General features: G+C 37.1%; 1 protein-coding gene and 1 non-coding gene across 3 annotated transcripts in view; both read right to left on the reverse strand.

Annotated features, from left to right (window-relative positions):
* Window positions 1-18839, reverse strand: part of Fchsd2 (FCH and double SH3 domains 2) — a 208542-nt gene that overhangs the window by 144407 nt on the left and 45296 nt on the right. The gene's annotated exons all lie outside the window — the stretch shown is intronic.
* LOC121135678 lies at window positions 5997-6156 on the reverse strand. Its single transcript, XR_005872779.1, has one exon. It is a non-coding gene; the product is annotated as a U1 spliceosomal RNA (small nuclear RNA).

An 18839-nucleotide genomic window follows, 5' to 3' on the forward strand; every position in this document is an offset into this window, starting at 1 on the left:
CTAAGAGAAACAGCTCATACAAAGACGATCTCAGCACTTGGTATCACGCCTTTAATCCCAGCACTAGTGATATATAAAAGATAGGAACAGCGTATTCAGTAGGCTCAGTCTCAAGCATTCATTCTCCAGCCACATTGAGGATAGGAAGGCATAAATCCTCCAGCCACACTGAGGAGAGGCAGAAGTCTGAGGCTTGATGAGAGTTCGTGGAGACAAGATCAGCTTTTTAGCCTGAGGTAAAAGTAAGAGATAGAGGCTTGGCTGCTTTGCTTTCTGATCTTCAGCTTGAAGCTTGAACCTCAATATCTGTCTCTGGGTCTTTTATTTATCGTGCTACATATGTATATTCACCATATATGTATATGTTAGCAATACTATATTAAAGTTAGACAGGTAAGCTAGGCCTATAAAATCAACAACTCTGGAAGCTGAGGAAGGAGAATCACAAAGAGCTCAAGTCCTACCTGTGCTACACAGTGGTGAGTTCGTGGTCACCCTGGACAATTTAGTGAGACTGCCATCTCAAAATTTAAAAGTAAAAAGAGAGCTTGGGATATAACTCAGTGTCAAGGAACTTGCCTCACAACAATCCCCCATGGACTGCCAAAAAGAAAACAAATAAGACATAGACAGATCAAAATTAGGTAATTAGTGAGTAAAATATTACATACAAAATTAACTAGGCCCATATTATATATAAAATGATCACTTCATTCTTTAATCTGTTTTATAAAAGCAGAATGAAGCCAAAAAACCTGTTACCACCCTCTCGTTTCTGACTGTGATGATGAAACATGTCTCTGTACTGGCTAATCCTAAATCACTGGTGGCCACAGTGCTAAGAAATCTGCTATAAACTTCACAAGCAAGTTAAATAAGTACGGAGTGATCAGCTCAGATTTGATATATGATTCAAAGTCCTAGAAAATACCAAAAAAAAACCTACTTATTGCTTCTCTAAGCATCACAGGTCATGAAGAAGCAAGATGAAAACACAGGAATCCCTGGGATTCTTCTAATAGGGCTGTAAAACATACATATAAATACCTCAATGGTGTTAAAAGATTTCCTGCCTGAATAAAGAAAATACACACCAGACCCTCATAGCTTATTAGTAAGAAACTGGAAAAATAGTTTTAAATTTTTATCTATTAGAAATTTTTAAGCCACTAGAGACAGCTCAGGCTTAAGACCTCTGGTTGCCCTTCAAGAGGACCTGGATTCAGTTCCCAGCAATGGGGTGGCTCACAATGGGTATGTAACTCCAGTTCCAGGGGAATCCAGTGCCCTCTTCTGACTTCCTTGGATACCAGGAAGGTAAGTTGTACACTTACAAACACACAGACAAGACATCCATATCCACAAAATAAAAATAAATTTTTAATGTTTTTAAATTAACCTATTAGAGTTCACCAAAATTTTAAACAGGTATGCTTTGCTTGTAGGGATGCCATTTTCTGATTACTAAAGTGAAAGTACAACTGCAACATGATAAATGATGTCTGTTATAGTAGTCTTTTTTAAATAATTTAAATCAACAGAATGTGGATATAAATGTTGAGTAATTAAACCCTCATGCTGAACTTGATGTTGATTAAAATCTTTGTGTTAGGGAAAAATATCAGTGATAAAAATAATGTTTAAAGCTGAGCGCTGGTGGTGCACACCTTTAATCCCAGGACTTGGAAGGCAGAGGCAGGCTGGTCTACAGAGCAAGTTCCAGGACAGCCTCCAAAACAATACAGAGAAATCCTGTCTCAAAAAAAAATATTGCTTAATAAGAAAGGATGCAGAAAGAATCTGAACAATATTCTCTTATGGGGAGGGTATGGTGACTAAATCTAGGATCTTATACATGCCAGAGAAGCACTCTACTACTGATAATCTGGTACTGGTTTAATTTGTTACTTATAGGCTATAGGTTATTTCAGAAATAATTCCCAAAAACAAAGTGATTTGCTTTACTGTAAATGGGTAGATGCTGCTGAATTAATGCTATGTAGCAACTCCCAAACCCAAATAAGTTACAACAATCAGCACTAATTTTCTGCTCATGAACCAGGTTGGCTCTAAAACACCTCTGTTTCAAGTTCGGATCTACTCTAAACACCTTTCATCCCAGGACCCACTCTGAAGAGTAGAAGTAGTTATCTGGGGCAATTCTTCTCACAGAAATAGTACTTCAAGAGTACTGGAAGAAATTAGCCCTACCTCTTAAACAGGCTACTGCTACTTCCATCTCTATCAGCCCAAGCACATCATATAACCAAGTCCAAAGTCAGGCAGGCAGCAGTTATTATCAAGTGAAAAGCTGGGGAATATTTACATAGTAATAATTCTATTTACAATAAGTTCTGTGGGAAATTTCCAGAACAAGTTCATTGTGTTCACCATGACCACGCAAACACAGCAAAGTGTTGATGAAGTAACTCATTGCTATCAAATTCTCACATGACAAAAAGCAAACAGTAACAGTAAATATGCCAATGACAGAATCAGGATACAAAAACTTCTCAATGTACTGACATATGGACTAAGCTTAATACAATAGAATCTCAAAGGAGTAAAAGTCCTGCTATAGGTTCAACATAAAATGAGGTGACTTAATAGCAAGATAGGCGAGAGTCACAGTGATTTGAGGTTAACCTCAGTAGTTGCTAATGTTATAAAAATGCCTGATAGTGTAACACTGTTTATATTGACAATAATAACATAGATGAATGCCTAGTTTACATGAAAAACACAGTAAAACTTGAAAGAAAAAAAGTAACATGAAGAATTTGAGGCAATCACACCCAAAAGAATACATTGGCTCCAATTTATGTGTCAATGTCTGAGGAATAATGACTAGAAACAGAATATATGAACCGTTTTAAACTACATTTCTAAGGAAAAAGATCTGAATAAATTACTGATTTGGGGGAAGACTAGGAACAGGGTGTAGATCAGTAGAAAGAAGAAACAAATATAAAAGTCTTCAAATTCCCTAAAATGCCTTCAGAGTTGCTGAAATAGTAAATGAATTGTTAGAAGTTAACACACATCTATTCAGCTGTGATAACTTTTCTGCAAAGGACTAGACAGTTAAGATTTTGACTTTACAGGTCAAAGGGTCTCTGGCAACTACCCACCATTTTTTTTTCCAAGGCAGGGTTTCTCTGAATTACTTTGGAGGCTGTCCTAGAACTCGATCTGTAGAACTGGCTGGCCTCGAACTCACAGAGATCCGCCTGCCTCTGCCTCCAAAGTGCTGGGATTAAAAGCATGTGCCACCAACGCCCGGCTACAACTACCCACCATTAAAAAAACATTTGATAACATGTAAGCAAATGGGTGTGGCTAGCATATAATAAAACTTTACTCACAAAAGCAGTTGTCATACCAGATGGCAATAGCTTGTCAAAATCTTTTCTATGTCAAAAAAAATAGAATGAATGCAGAGTTGAACCATATCACCTTCATACCATTCATTGCTCCAAAAATCCATAAAAGTAACTAAAGTGATTCATCAATACAAAAAATAGGTAGGAAAACGACACAATAAGGTGGATGGGTTAGACTATATACATACATACATATATATAAATTTTTATAAACAATATAATAGAAAGCTCTTGCTTAAAAAAAACAGAAATAGAAATGCAAGTACTAGTGCTCTCTATCAGGTGAACAGGACAGACACTAATCTTAATCACTGTCCTTAAACAAGCCTTTCCAATCTACATGAGAACACAAATGGAAATATCTTCAAATTGCCTTCTTAAAGCCCTTTTATATTTATTGGACATTACATCTTCATACACATACACAAATATGTGAGCGAGCAAGCAAAGCAAAAGAAACTTTGATTTGGTTTCATCCAAGATGAGAAATTTCCATTCTATATAACAAATAAATCAAAGCATTGCTTCCTTTTGCTACCACACACACAGGTTTTAGTTTTTCTCAAGACTGGGTTTCTCTGTATAGCTCTGGCTGCCTGAAACTCAGAGAGATTCTCCTGGATCTGCCTCCTGAGTGCTGGGATTAAAGGCATGTGCCACCACTGCCTGGTTCAACCTTGTACTTTTCTATAACAGATGAGCATAGAAATTGAGAGGCATGTAGAACTTTTTTTTGGGGGGGGGGTTCTCTGTGTAACAGCTCTGGCTGTCCTGGAACTCGATTTGCAAACCAGGCTGGCCTCAAACTCACTGAGATCCACCTGCCTCTGCCTCCCAAAGTCTGGGATTAAAGGCATATGGCACCACTGACCAGTGCATGTAGAAACTTTTATAGCAATCTAAAATTAGTTTATCAACTACATATTATCAAAATATAAATCTATCTAAAAGATGCCATCACTTTTTCATAATCTGTCACTATAATCATCTTAATTTTAATCAAATACGCAATTTATAATTTAATTTTTCAACTAAGGAAGCAATTGCATTTTAATCTCTAACTTATGCAAAGCAAAAACCTTATCTTGTCATCATTGGTAAGGAATGATACACGTTCTCTAACTGAGAGAACAAGAAAGAAACAGTGACAATGGAACTGTTTTTGAAGACATGAAAACCAAAAGGCCACACTACATTACATATACAGTATGATTGGTAGAGGGCTGCTATAACCACATTGTGCTATTTGCAGAGATGCCCTGACCATGAAACAAAAGTAGCATTTATGTAGAAAATGCTTAGAAGTTCAAAGCAAACAAACAAATTTAAGTTAAAAACTACTAAATTATCAAACCAGTAAAAGCAGATATTTGATGTTTCACATATAAATATTAGAGTTCCCATACAGAAGCTCTTTGGGATATTATTATTTATAAAACACACACACACAAGCGGAAAAATCCATTAACGTTGGTTATGTGAATATGTTGAGTGAATATGCAACCAAAAAATGAATTTCCAACATTATCAGTTTAAACTGCCTGGGAACTGATCAATAATACTGGAGACCAATCCACAGAACCAACAAATCTTATAAAGCTTTTAGAAAAACTTAAAACACAATGATAACATGACAATTCCTTTAGTACATGTGTGATTTGAACATGAGGTTATAAAAATCTTTTCAGCTTTACTGCCATCAAACATAACTCTAAACTGTATAAGAAAATGAGGGATTAGACAACTGACAACTGTGGTTTGGAGTTTAGGTTCTGTTCAGCAGTGTATACTGATAGTCTAGTTTTAAGGACAGGAACCAGAAGGATCGGGAGCTTGAGGACAGTCTAGGCAGTGAGAGCAGAGGTTGGGGAAGATGCTATGTATTATGTGTCTATTTAAAGGTTATTTCTAGCCGGGTGGAGGTGATGCATGCTTTTAATTCCAGCACTCAGGAGACAGAGGCAGGTGGATTTCTATGAATTTGAGGCTAACCTGGACTACAAATTAAGTCCCGGGACTGGCTCCATAGCTACTGGGAAACTGTGTTTCAAGAAACAAAACAAGACAAAAAAGGATTATTTCTAGCCTTACTTTACAAATTTGCAGAACATTTTCAATATTTTTCTCATCAAAAGAATATCCATATATATGAAATTTATAAATATGTGACCTACTTTTTAAAAGAGATAATTTATCTCCATGTTGAATAAAAAATTAACAAAGGGCTGGAGAAATGGCTCAGTGGTTAAGAACACTGGCTGCTTTTCTAGTGGACCTGGGTTCAATTCCCAGCACCCACATGACAGCTCACAACTGTCTGTAACTCCATTTCTTGAATGGCACCAGGCATGTACATGGTGCACATATATATGTATGCAGGCAAAAGACCCATACACATAAAATAAAACAAATTTTTACAAAGATTAGCACTAATTCCAAAAACAACTGCTTTATTTGGGGGAATAAAAAGTTTAACAATTAATTTCTTGAGCTTGCTTTATTTTGCCCTTTCCCTCCAGTACTGGGGATTGTAGCCAACATCTTGCACACACTAGGCAAGCATTTATTCTACTACTGAAGCTAAATTCATAGCCTTCCTAAAATCATGATTTTTAAAGGAAAGCAGTAATGAAATCCCCCACTACCACAAATTATTCAATTTCCTTCATGTGACAAAATAGAAGAGGCCCTCACACCTGAAGTGCAATGGACAAGCATTATTCTGGAAAAATCACCTTTTTGACCATGGTTATCGCTCCTGTCAAGTAAGTCCTTATCATGTCTTTTAAATCTATTCTTCAATTCTCAAAATGTACTTCGGTCTGCTATCACTACACTAAATGCTGCTAAAATAAAATACAGCAACAGTATACATTATAGATACACATCACCCCTTAAGGGTAGCACTGTTGTCAATCTAACCTAGATTAAAATTAGTACCAAGAACCATTTTACGTTACATTAAAATTGTTAAAGTTAGCCGGGCAGTGGTGGCGCACGCCTTTAACCCCAGCATTCGGGAGGCAGAGGCAGGCAGATCTCTGTGAATTCGAGGCCGGCTGGTCTGACAGCCTCCAAAACAATACAGAGAAACCCTGTCTCGTAAAACCAAAAAAAAAATTGTTAAAGTTATATAGAGTTTCACTTTAGTGTGTCATGTAGAAGCATTTCAAAACAGAAAGCTGCCATTTCATCCAGCTTTTCGTTTAATACTGTATAACAGCAACTAGAGCAGTGCTGTGACTCCCCATATTAATAGGTGTGCTGGTTAGTCCTAATTATCAACATGATGGGATTGACAGTTACCCAGAAGACAATCTCTGGATCTTTAACTTCTAGAGAAATTAAACTGAGGCAGGAAAACCAACCCTAAATGTGGGCAGCACCATCCTATCGAATGTGATCCTGGACTCAATAAAAGAAAGCTGAGCATCAGTGTTTATCTCTCTGTTGCCAATTGCAAACATGCTATGACAAGATGCCTTCCTATCATCCACCTTCCCTCAGAAACCAGGCGCCAAAATACAGTCTTTCTTCTTTAAGTTTGTTTTGTCAGGTATTTTGTTGCAGCAACAAGAAAAGTAATATAATATGCAAGAAGACAGTTTCAGTAACAACATTAAACATTCTGCCCAATTCTTTTCTTTTTTCCTACATCAATTTATTGAAACATAATTCATCTATAAAATTTTTAAATTTTAAGCTCATAGTTAGATCTTTTAATGCAATTAACTCAATAATTCACCTTACTAGGTTTTCTAAACTGCCTATTTACCAATTAGTGAGAGAGAATCCTTCAAAACAAACAGCCATAGTACACACAGGGTAGCAAATTATAGCCTCTGATTATTTTACTAAATCAAATTTGGAGCATATTATATGGCTACTTTCACTCTCCATTAAGATAGATGGTTAATTTGGAAGAGACTACATGATTTTCAGAGTATGAAATGTTTACTGTTTGGTCCTTTAGAGGCAGGGGAGGGCATTGGCCAAGCTCTACTATGGATGGCTAAACATAACCCACTGGGATGTCTTCTCATTTTTCCTTCCTCCAATTATTCATTAAAGTTAAGACAGAGGTAATTAAACACCTGATCTCACACTGAAGATTAGAAAAGTCAAACTTGGAGGCAGCCTTGTAGTTTTTCTACCTTATCTTGAGAACCCTGGGGAACCCCTTCCTCAGATTTTAGTTCCTCTGATCTTTTTGTGTGTTTGTTTCTCTGAAACAGGAATTCACTATGTAGCCTTGCTATATAGATCCAGGCTGGCCTCAAACTCATAGAATTCCACAATTAAAGGCATGTACCACTAAGGCCAGATATTCCTGAGATCTTAATTAAGACATGAACACAGAATTTTCCAAAGCTCTAAACACTGAAAACCCTGGAGTCCTCAAAGTGGCCAAGAGTTCAGGAACTGACTGGCATCTTCTTGTTTGGCCTCACATCTGTAGTGCCTTGTTTCAGACAGTGAAAGGCCTGAAATACATGCTTAGGGTGGTAAGTGGCAGAATTACATGCAGAAAACCTCCACCCCTGTCTCAACAACTGTGAATTCCAAAGCAACAACACCTGGAAGCAATTTCAGTTGCTTCTATAGTCTATAGTCTAGACCATGCCCTCGATACAGAAGTTTGAGGTTATTTGTTCTCCACTGTCATTTATTTCCACTTCTTCAACAAAAACACAGCTGCCACAAACATATAAACTGTATGCTCTTCACTACTTTGAGCACATTTTAAGGCCCTAGGTTCAGAACTCAGTATCATACGATAAAATACAGCAGTGAAGGCCCATAATCCCAGTACCTGGGAAACAAATAGGAGAATCAGTAGTTCAAGGTACATATGGCATTATGAGGCCAGCACTAGCTCTATATAAGGCCCTGTCTTTAAAAAACCAAACAAACATCAATGAAAACACCTTGAATGGTCTCTGTCTCTTGGTATACTAAAACCTCTATTTTTCTGATTCTAAAGAATCAAAATAAGGTTTGATAGAGACCAGAGAATGAACACTAAATTAGGAAGAATCAAAAGAATACACACAAAGAAGCTAAAAGGATGGTCCAGTGGTTAGGAGCACCTGCTATTTTTACAGAAGGCATAACATAGGTTTGGTTCCCAGCATCCATATGCTGGCTCACAACCACTGGAAACTCAAGTTTCAAGGGATCTGTCCTCTCTCCTAACCTTCATGGACACCAAATAAGCACATGTTGGCATGCATGCATATATACATACATATATACATACAGGCAGACAAAACATGCTTACACTTAAAGTGAAATTAAATGAATCTAAAAAAAATTCACACAAAAGGTATTCCAACTATAGAAATATATGTGTGTACAGCAAAAAAAAAAAAAAGCCCTGATGTGATTTTGTCTTCAGTTCATTCAGCACTTGTTTTTGTCTATTTATTTGAGATAGAATCTTAAACTTATAGTCCAGACTGACCTCAAATCTGTGGTACTCCTACTGCCTCAGCCTGTTAGGTGCCAGGATTACATATATGAACTGCCACACCTTCTTTATTCAATAGTTTTTATATACCTTACATTTATATTAAGAAGGAATAATCAGGGGCTGGAGAGATGGCTCAGAGGTTAAGAGCCCTGACTGCTCTTCCAGAGGCCCTGAGTTCAATTCCCAGAAACCACAGGATGGCTCACAACCATCTGTAGTGAGATCTAGTGCCCTCTTCTGGCATGCAGACAAACATGCAGACAGAATACTATATACATAAATCTTTTTAAAAAGTAAACTTAAAAAAAAAAAGAAGCAATAATCAGCTGGGTATAGTAAAATCTTAATTCTCTAGAAGCTAGTGATTATAGTGCCTTATGAAGCCAGCTTGGGCTACAGAGTAAGTTCAATGTGAACCTGGGCTACATAGCAAGACTGTCTCACAAATCATAAATAAAATAACCACTTAAAAAAGAGAGAAGAGTAATGAGGTCGGAAGATCTAGCCTGCTGAGGACATCAGATCATGTGGGCTACTTTAACTCTTCCTCCCCAATTCCAAGCATCTGAATAAAACTGCTCTACTCCACAAAAGAAAGAAAAGCACCAACAATTAAACAATACAGAAGATACTGTTGTACTGATACACTTCAGATTTTACTTGCTACTTATAACCTAATCTCAATATATTAAATTCATCAATGGCTATCTACTTCAATTATTTTAAAATAAAATTCTTTTGTGAAAACATATGTCCAGAGTAGGTCATTACCGTCCTTTATAAATGAAAAACCTAGAAAATGGAAGGATATCCTGCTATTCTTGGACCAGTCCCACACTGATTACCTCTTAAATAATTTCCTATAATTTTCAAAAAATTATTTTACAATATACATAGTTAATACAAATTCTTAAAAGTCAACAAGCATAAGCTGTATTTATTTTTAAATTTTCATCCTAGAACAACAGTGCTAGAATATTTTGAGCATTTATATCACAGAACATATATCAACAAGTACTTGGGTTCTGCCTTTCATAAACTGTAGCCTGTAAGAAGTGAAACACAGACCCTCCACATCGTGAATTTTGACCCTAGCTGAAGTTTTCCAAGTACTTTCAAAGCAAGCAATATTTGAGCTATCTAATGGTACAGAGGAATTTGCCAACAAAAAACAAAATTTAGAAATCTTAAGTACTAAAAACTATAAATATGAAGTGATAACTTTAAGTCACAAAATACTCAAGAAAGTTATTGAAATGATTATGAAACAGGTTTTTCATTTTATATTTTGTTTACCTATTTAGGTAATGAGATAGACCCCAGGACCTCACAAAGGCTAACTACTCTAAATACTGAGCTACATCCTTAGCTAAGTACCATTAATCCCTTTTTTTAAGAAACAATTTTTAATTTTTTAGCATATTGGTATTATAGGAGGCCAAAAGAGGATACCAGATCTCCTGTAACTAGAACTATAGACGGTTGTGAGCCACCAAGTGGATGCTGGGAATTGAACCAGGGTCTTCTGAAAGAAAACCCAGTGCTCTTAACCACTGAGCCATTTCTCCAGCCTCAACCACTTTTTATTTTTTATGTATTTATTTAATTTTTGGTCTTACGAGACAGGGTTTCTCTGTATTGTTTTGGAGGCTGTCGGTCCAGCCCAGCCTCGAACTCACAGAGATCCGCCTGCCTCTGCCTCCCGAGTGCTGGAATTAAAGGCATGCGCCACCACCGCCCGGGCCTCAACCCCTTTTGAAAACTTATTTTATATATACATGCATGTATAACATGGAGCATATGTGGAAATCAGAGTTCTCTCCTTCTACCATGTGGACCCCAAGGATCAAACAGGTTATTAGCTGAGCCATCTCTCCCATCTCACAGCAAAGCAGGAAGGGAGGGAGGGAGGGAGGGAGGGAGGGAGGGAGGGAGGGAAGGGGGGAAGGGAGGGAGGGGGGAAGGGGGGGAGGGAAGGGGGAAAGGGGGGAGGGAGGGAGGTGATAAATGAAAGACCCAGAGACAGATCAGATATTGGGGTTCAAGCTTCAAGCTGAAGATCAGCAAAGCAAAGCAGCCAAACCAGTAGACCTTATCTCTACCCAGCTGAAATGGCAATTCCTGTCTCCTCCTCCTCCTTTCTGTGCCCAGCCATGTCCTCCAGTCTTCACCTCCCTAATGCTGAGATTAAAGGTGTGTGATCCCAAGTGCTGAGATCACCTTTGTGTGAGCTGTTTCTTTCAGGACTGGATTAATTTCACGTAGTTAATGTGGCCTTGAACTAACAGATCAGTCTACCTCTTAATCCTGAGTTCTTGAATTAATGGTGTATACCACCACCGCATAGCTTCTATAGCTAACTAGTGTGGCTGCCTTGCTATTTTGATCTCCAGTGGCTTTAATAAATCATAAACAATATATCACCACAGAAAGAAAGAAAAGAAGTTCAACCCAGAGGGAAAAAAAACAAATCTAATTAATGAGAAGGTATAGTAATAGAACAGCCATGGTGGATTCGGCTTAAAATTAAAATAAAACATTCAAAGTATTGGAACACCAAATGAATGAAATAAAAGGGGGGACCAGGAACAGTGGTGTAAACCACTAGTTCCAACTACTTGGAAGGCTGATGAGAGTTCCTTGAGTCCAGAGATCCACAGTCAGCCTGTGTAACACAGCTAAATAGGAGTGGGCAAGAAGCATGTCTGAGCTATCCATAAATGTTCAGATCTCCAAAATTTAGCTTGAAATGTACCAAAACCAAGATGAATTAATTCATCTTGGTGGAAGAAGGATCAATAAATGGCTAATTATGAAATAAAACAAATATACTAAAATATTATGGTTTGGATGGAAGGTAGCTGAGCATAATTATAATTTTGATTTTTTTCAGCTTTGCTAGATAGAAATATTCAAAAAACGACAAAGTATATTCATACTTTACCTCCTATAATATATTAGGTGAAGAATACAATACAAAATATTTAGATACATAAAAATATCTGGAATGTACCAAATTTAATTCAGGAAAAAAAACCTCAATGCTCTGAATTGCCAATACAGAGATGCAAAGAAGTCAACAGCCAAGACTAAGAGAAAATAAAACAAAGGAAAAAACCCACAGTATTCTAGGGGTGGAAGTATTTGAAAGCAAAGACCCAGTTACCCAGAACCCTGGGCACAGCTTTAAATCACCAATTTAAAGTCTGCTCTAGGTACAATGGTACACAACTTTAATTTCAGCACTCAAAGGGCCAAGGTGTGAAAATTCTGAGTCCAAGGCCAGCCTGAGATATAAGTAAAATTTTTTTCTTAAAAAAAAATAAAGTAATTTTAAACCCACTTAAAAAAAATCCCAGTCATTCCTGCTGTTTACAGGATGGTTCTAATTTCACTTCTCCACAAGTGAAGTTTTTATGTATACACACAGGCATAGGCAATATCCTGGTTCATCTTAAGAGTCACCAGGCACTTACTCTGTTACAAAGTGTCTATTCATGAAAAAGCATATTTAACAAGAAACATAATTCCATATGGCATTCTCACTATTATCCTATCTTACAGACTGGTAAACTGAAGCATAGGGTAGTTAAAGTCTAAAGCTACAAAGCCAGAAACACAACTGATAATCAAAGAAGATTCTTCTTCAGGCTATATTCTCAACTTAGAAACTTTTATTCTCCAGAACTGCACTTTTTAGGTTTTTTTAAATACTGTATCTTTATGTAGCCCTAGCTGGAACTCACTCTGTAGACCAGGCTGACCTCTAACTCACAGAGATCTGCTTGCCTCTGCCTCCCAAATGTTGGGATTGAAGGTGTGGACTACCACTGCCTGGCTAGAATTCCACTTTCAACAGTTAAAATTTCTAATACATAAAACCTAAAACTATCTAAGACACGTTTCGGGTAAAGAATTGAGCCAAACATCCCAGAGAGACTCAATGTACATGAATAGGTATACCATGTTCCATAGTATTAACCCTGACTGTCATAGCCACAGGGTCTTTCTGCCCTGATTATTACTAGTACAAATTGCTTCTCGTGACTTGCCATATTGCTAGCATAAAATTCTGACCAAGAAACTACATTTTGTCTCTTATTATAGTCATTTAGATATGTATTTATAGTACTTGATTATAAACCCTTTGAAGATAATCAATTTTTATTTACTCTCAAATATTAGCTTAAGAAACCATGTGCTCATATTTACTTAATAACTCATTGAATTGTAATGTTTAGGTCAGTGAAAAGAATATTGTTTAAATAAACAACATTTTATTAATACTTCATTATAAAACAAGTGTCTTGCGTCAATGTTTGATTCATTTTTATTAGTTTTATGAAAATTAAGAGCATAATTCTGCTAAATTATATTGAGCATTTTAAAAATTGATGACAGGTGATTCATTGTATGGATAACAGAAATGGATCCTAAAAGGAAAATTTTAAAATTACTTAAATCAAAGTTTTGGTCAGGTAAGATGGTTTACCAGGTAAAAGCATTTGCTGCACAAGCCTAACAACTGGAGTCTGACCCATAGATACCATGTGTCCTAGTTAGTGTTTCTACTGCTGTGACAAATCACAGTGACCAAAAGCAATTCACAGAGGAAAGAGTTTGTTGCTACTTATAACTCTCAGGTCACATTCTATTGCTGAGGGAAGTCAGGACAGGAACTCAAGGCAGAAACTGAAGCAAAAGACATAGAGGGGTGTTGCTTACAGGCTTGTTCCCCACAGCTTACTCAGTCTGTTTTCTTATAAACCCCAGGACCATATGCCCAGAATGGCACCACCCACAGTGAGATGAGCCCTCCCACATCAATCACTAGTCAAGAAAATGCCCCCACAAGCTTGCCCGCTTGTAGGGCATTTTATCAATTAAGGCTCCCAATGACTCTAGCTTCTGTCAAAAACAAAAACAAAAACAAAACAAAAAAACAAAGCCAAAAACCTAACCAAGTCACCATGGAATGAGAACTGACTCATAAAAGGTATCCTCTGGCTTCCACACTCACACACATATCACACCCACATATACACACACAGGTACACATATAATAAACTTATAAATTTTTAAATAATATTTTATTAAAATGATTAATTTATAAGACTATTAAGCTGGGCAGTGGTAGTGCACACCTTTAATCCCAACGCTCAGGAGGCAGAGCAAGCACATCTCTGTGAGTTCAAGGCCAGTCTGGTTTGCAACACAGAGAAACCATCTCTAAAAAAACCAAAATGAAAACAAACACTAACAAAAGTATTATCTTTGGGCTGGAGAGGTAGCTTGGTGGTTAAGAGCAAGTACTGTTCTTCCAGAGACCTGAGTTAAATTCCCAGCACCCACATCAGGTGGCTACCTGCCTGTCACTCCAGTTCCAGGGACTCTAACACCTCTGGCCTCCATGGACACCATGTATACACACAAACAATTAAAATAAATCTTTAAAGAATATTAAGGAGGGGCTGGAAAGATGGCTCAGCAGTTAAGTGAACTAGATGCTCTTCCAGAGGAGCCTGGTTCAATCCCCAGCACCCACATGGCAGTTCTCAACTGTCTGTAACTCCAGTTGTAGGGGATCTGAAACCCTCACACAGACATACATGCAGGTAAAACATTAATGCACATAAAACAAATAATTTTTAAAAAGAATGTTAAAGAGTAATTTGCACTATAAGAACAACTGCTGTTTCAATTTTTGGTAAAAAGGTGTTTTTTTTATTTTATGTACATAAGACTTATGCCTGCATGTATGTATGTGTATTTCCTGTGTTCAAATCAGAAGACAGCATCAGTTTCCCTGATGAGAATTACAAGGTTATAAGGCACCATGGGGGTTCTGGAAATAGAACCAGTGCTTTTCACCAATAAGCCATCTCTCCACACCTCCCAAAACACACTTTTTAATACATTTCTTGAATGAAGAGTAAGATTTTATTTATTTGTTTATTTTTTTACTTGTTGGTTTTTCAAGACAGGGTTCCCCTGTGTTTCTTTGGAGCCTCTCCTGGCATTTGCTCTGTAGGCCAGGCTGGCCTCAAACTCTGCCTCCCAAGTGCTTGGATTAAAGGCGTATGCACCACCACCTAGCAATATTTTATCAATTTCTACTACAAATGGTGACATCTAGAAAGAAGAACGCATCCTTCACTTTTCACACATTCAGTGATTAGCACTTACAATGTGTCAAGTACTACACTAAGTGCTAGAAAAGTTCATAAGCAAAATGGAATACTGCCTGCCAGGATTTTACAGGTGGAGAGAGTACAGCACAACTACACAGGACGTTTCCTAGGAAATGCTATGGTCCCCTCTTTTTTGGGTTATTTTTATTTTAAGCATACAAGTGTTTTTGCCAACATGCATGTGCACTATGTGAGTTCCTAGTGCCTGAGACAGTCAGAATAGTTTATCATATCACCTAGAACTGGTATTACAGATGGTTATAAACTGCCATGTGGGTGTGGGAACCAAATCTAGGTCCTCTTAAGCACTAAATCATCTCTCCAGCCTCTCGTCCCCTTTTAAATTAAAAAAAAAAGAAAAAGAAACAATGAGTGGATACTAGTCTTTATTAGCAGTTACCTCATTTTCTGAGAGGGCTTACAAGTAGTAATCATTCAGGGGCTTTGTTTGCTTACTCTACTCAAAGCTATTAATAGACAGGAATGGGTGTTCTCATCATTCTGAATCTCTAGATAAAATTCTAAAGTCCCTGGAACTTCCATGAGAAATTTCTGGTGCTTCCTGGTTTCAACTATTTAACAATCTCAGGGGAATAGAATGGTGCAGTTTAGTTTAGAGTCTAGTCTCTGGTTAAAATAAGAAATACAAACACACATTAAAATTATATAGAACTTAGGGTTTAAAAAAGGCAGATGCAGACAGTTTGGCCAAATTTTTTTTTTGCTCAGAATTTATAAAGTTAAATTGTGAGATAAAGAAGAAAGAAGAAAATCTATAAATACAAAAGACTGCCATTGCTAGAAAGTGACCTCTGGAGTCTACAGACAGACTGATGGAGAAAAAGAGTGCAGGTTTTTAATCAGACACTGTCTCAAACTGTGTCATGGCCACTTTTCTGAACCCACATCTTCAATTTTAAAGTAACATAATAATTCAGATCTGATGTCAGTGTAATAATTTTAAATACAATAATGATGACTGAAGTAATGCCTCAGAGGTTAAGAACACATACTACTCTTGCAGAGGCCTTGAGTTCAGTTCCCAACACCTACACCAGGCGGTTCACAACTGCCTGTAACTCCAGCTCTAGGAGACCCAATTGCTCCCAGGGATACCTACATACACAATTAAAAATAAAACATAAAAAAATAAGTCTTGAGGCTGGAGAGTTGGCTCAGAGGTTAAAAGCACAGGTTTGTTTTCCAGCACCTACATGGTGGCCCACAATCATCTGTAACTCCAGTTCCAAGGGACCTGATGTCCTCTTCTAACCTCCTTGGGTACCAGGCAAGCAAGTGATACACATACATATATGCAGGCAAAACACTCTTCTACATAAAATAAAATAAACCTTGCTGGGTGTGGTGACACATGTCTTTAATGCCAGCACTCAGAAGACAGAGGCAGGTAGATCTCTGTGAGTTCAAGGCCAGTCTGGTCTACAGAGCTAGTTCCAGGACAGCCAGAATTAAACACAGAGAAACCCTGTCTCATAAAACCAAAATAAACAAATGAATGAATGAATAAACAAATAAGTAAATAAATACAACAGTGGTGACTAGTTACACTCAAATAATGTGATTACCACCACAACTTAGGAGTTAGCATATCCACCTTTCAATCACATTGTACAGGTAGCTATACTAAGAAGTTCAAACTGTATCTGGATAGGAAAAACATACTGAGTATGATTTTGGTTCCACAGAGCGGCTGACACAAAGCTCTTCTACAAGGTGCTTTCAAGACAATAGAATTTATGCATTCCAAGTTCCAGATATTAGAAGTCCAAAACTGCAGCCCTCTCTGCAGAATGAATAATTCTGTTTGGGTACCTTTGTTGTCACATGAGAGTAGCCAGTAATCCTTGGCATTCCTGGTTCTCAGATTCATCACAGCAGTTTCTGTCTCTATCTTCACATGCCTATCTCTTTTCTATGATTCTCAATCTGAATTTCCCCATTAAGGATACCAGTCACTGGATTAGGGCCAGTCTACTCTAACCCATCTGTGAAGTTCCTCTTCCAGGTAAGGTCACATTCATATGTTCTGTTAGACATAGTTTAGGATCTCACTACCAACCCACTGTAAAACCTTACTTGCTTTCAAGAATGCATAAAATAATTGAAACTGAAGCCACCCCTAAACTAAAGCATTTAAAAAGGACTATATGACCTGAGATCTTCACTTTACTTATCTCACTATACACTTTTACTCCTATTGCTGAAGTTACCACACAATAAGCTATCTAGTTTGTAACTATAAAAAGAAAAAATGATATCTGCATAAAGCTACTGTTTTTATTTACTGGAATGAAGCCATAATGTTTCTATATCTCAGATGAAATTACAAAATAATCATAATGATTAAGCAAAACACCATAAGGAAAAGGTGTTAGCCAATCAGAACATGATATTAGGACAATGAGGTTAAGGTGCATTGTTCCATGGGAATATGTAGGCCAATATATAAAGAAAATAATTTGTAGTGGCATCTTGCTTTGCCAGTGAACTTTCAGTGGTGGCCACACCCTATGGGCGTAGCTTCAGGTATTCAGCCTTGACCACTTAATTAAGGTAGAAGAAGGGCTGGCTCACTCTCTTGGGTTGTGACGAAAGCATCAGAGGGGCAGAGATTGTATCTTTTGGAGGAGAAGACCACAGTGGTTATTTTCTATTATTTGTGTAAGTGTTTCCCTAATAAATACCTAGTTATCATTTATCTTGGTTCTGATGGACTCATTTAAACCCACCTTCAATAACTGATCAAGAAAACGTTTGAACTAGTTGTATAAGAAAGCAGTTAAACTGTATTAGCTAAGATAACTGTATTAGTTAAGCACAGTCCCACTTTTATGATAATTCCCACCCCTCACATGGACAAATTATAGTCCAGTGCCATATTGGACATATGCAAGGTATCCTGAGGAAGAAAGGGTGTTCAACAACATAGACTAGGCTCTGAATACAGGGCGTTTTCAATTACCCATTCACCTTAAAGTGTTCAGACATACTACAGTTTTTAATGTACTTATTGAGTTCATATGTGGATTAAATAGCACTTTAACTGAACCCTCACAATATAGAAACACAGACTAAAGTAAATATTAATGATCAAGTAAAAGTAAATATCAAATGTGTTACTTTGCTACAAATAGTTTCTTATCAGCAGCAATATGAAGTAGACCTAATAACCATCTGATAAATCTGACAAGAAATAAAACAACTAAGCATTCATATTTAAAATGTAAGATGATCATAGCAGGAAGTACCAAAAGATAGAGATAATATATTTTACTTTTTAAAAATTTTTAAGCTTTACATACAGATTATAATATCCACAATGCATTAGTACACAGGACATATATATAACTTAGAAATAAAAATATGTTTCTATCACTTAAAAATCTTCATTAACAGACTATACAGTCAAAATATGGGTGTTGGGAGTATAGCTCAGTGACACAATTAACTGCCCAGCATGTGCAAGGCTCTGGGTTATAATTCCAAGAACCAGCAAAAGAAGAGAAAAAAAATGATGATGGGGGGTGAGGAGAGTCAACCATTACTCAGATAATCCTACAAAAGACAGGAAGAAATACCTGTTAAGAATAATAAACTCTGAACTCAGAAACGACAAATACTATGACTCAACTTATGTGAACTATTCAGAATGGGGGACCATATAGGCTGAAAGTATGAGATATGTCAAGTGCTAAGAAGACAGACAATGGGAAATTATTTTCCAACATACAGCTTTGTTTAAAGTGATATAGGTATTCTGGAAGTGACAGT

Source organism: Mesocricetus auratus, unplaced genomic scaffold (assembly GCF_017639785.1).
Source record: "Mesocricetus auratus isolate SY011 unplaced genomic scaffold, BCM_Maur_2.0 Super-Scaffold_4256, whole genome shotgun sequence".
NCBI classification, from domain to species: Eukaryota; Metazoa; Chordata; class Mammalia; order Rodentia; family Cricetidae; genus Mesocricetus; species Mesocricetus auratus.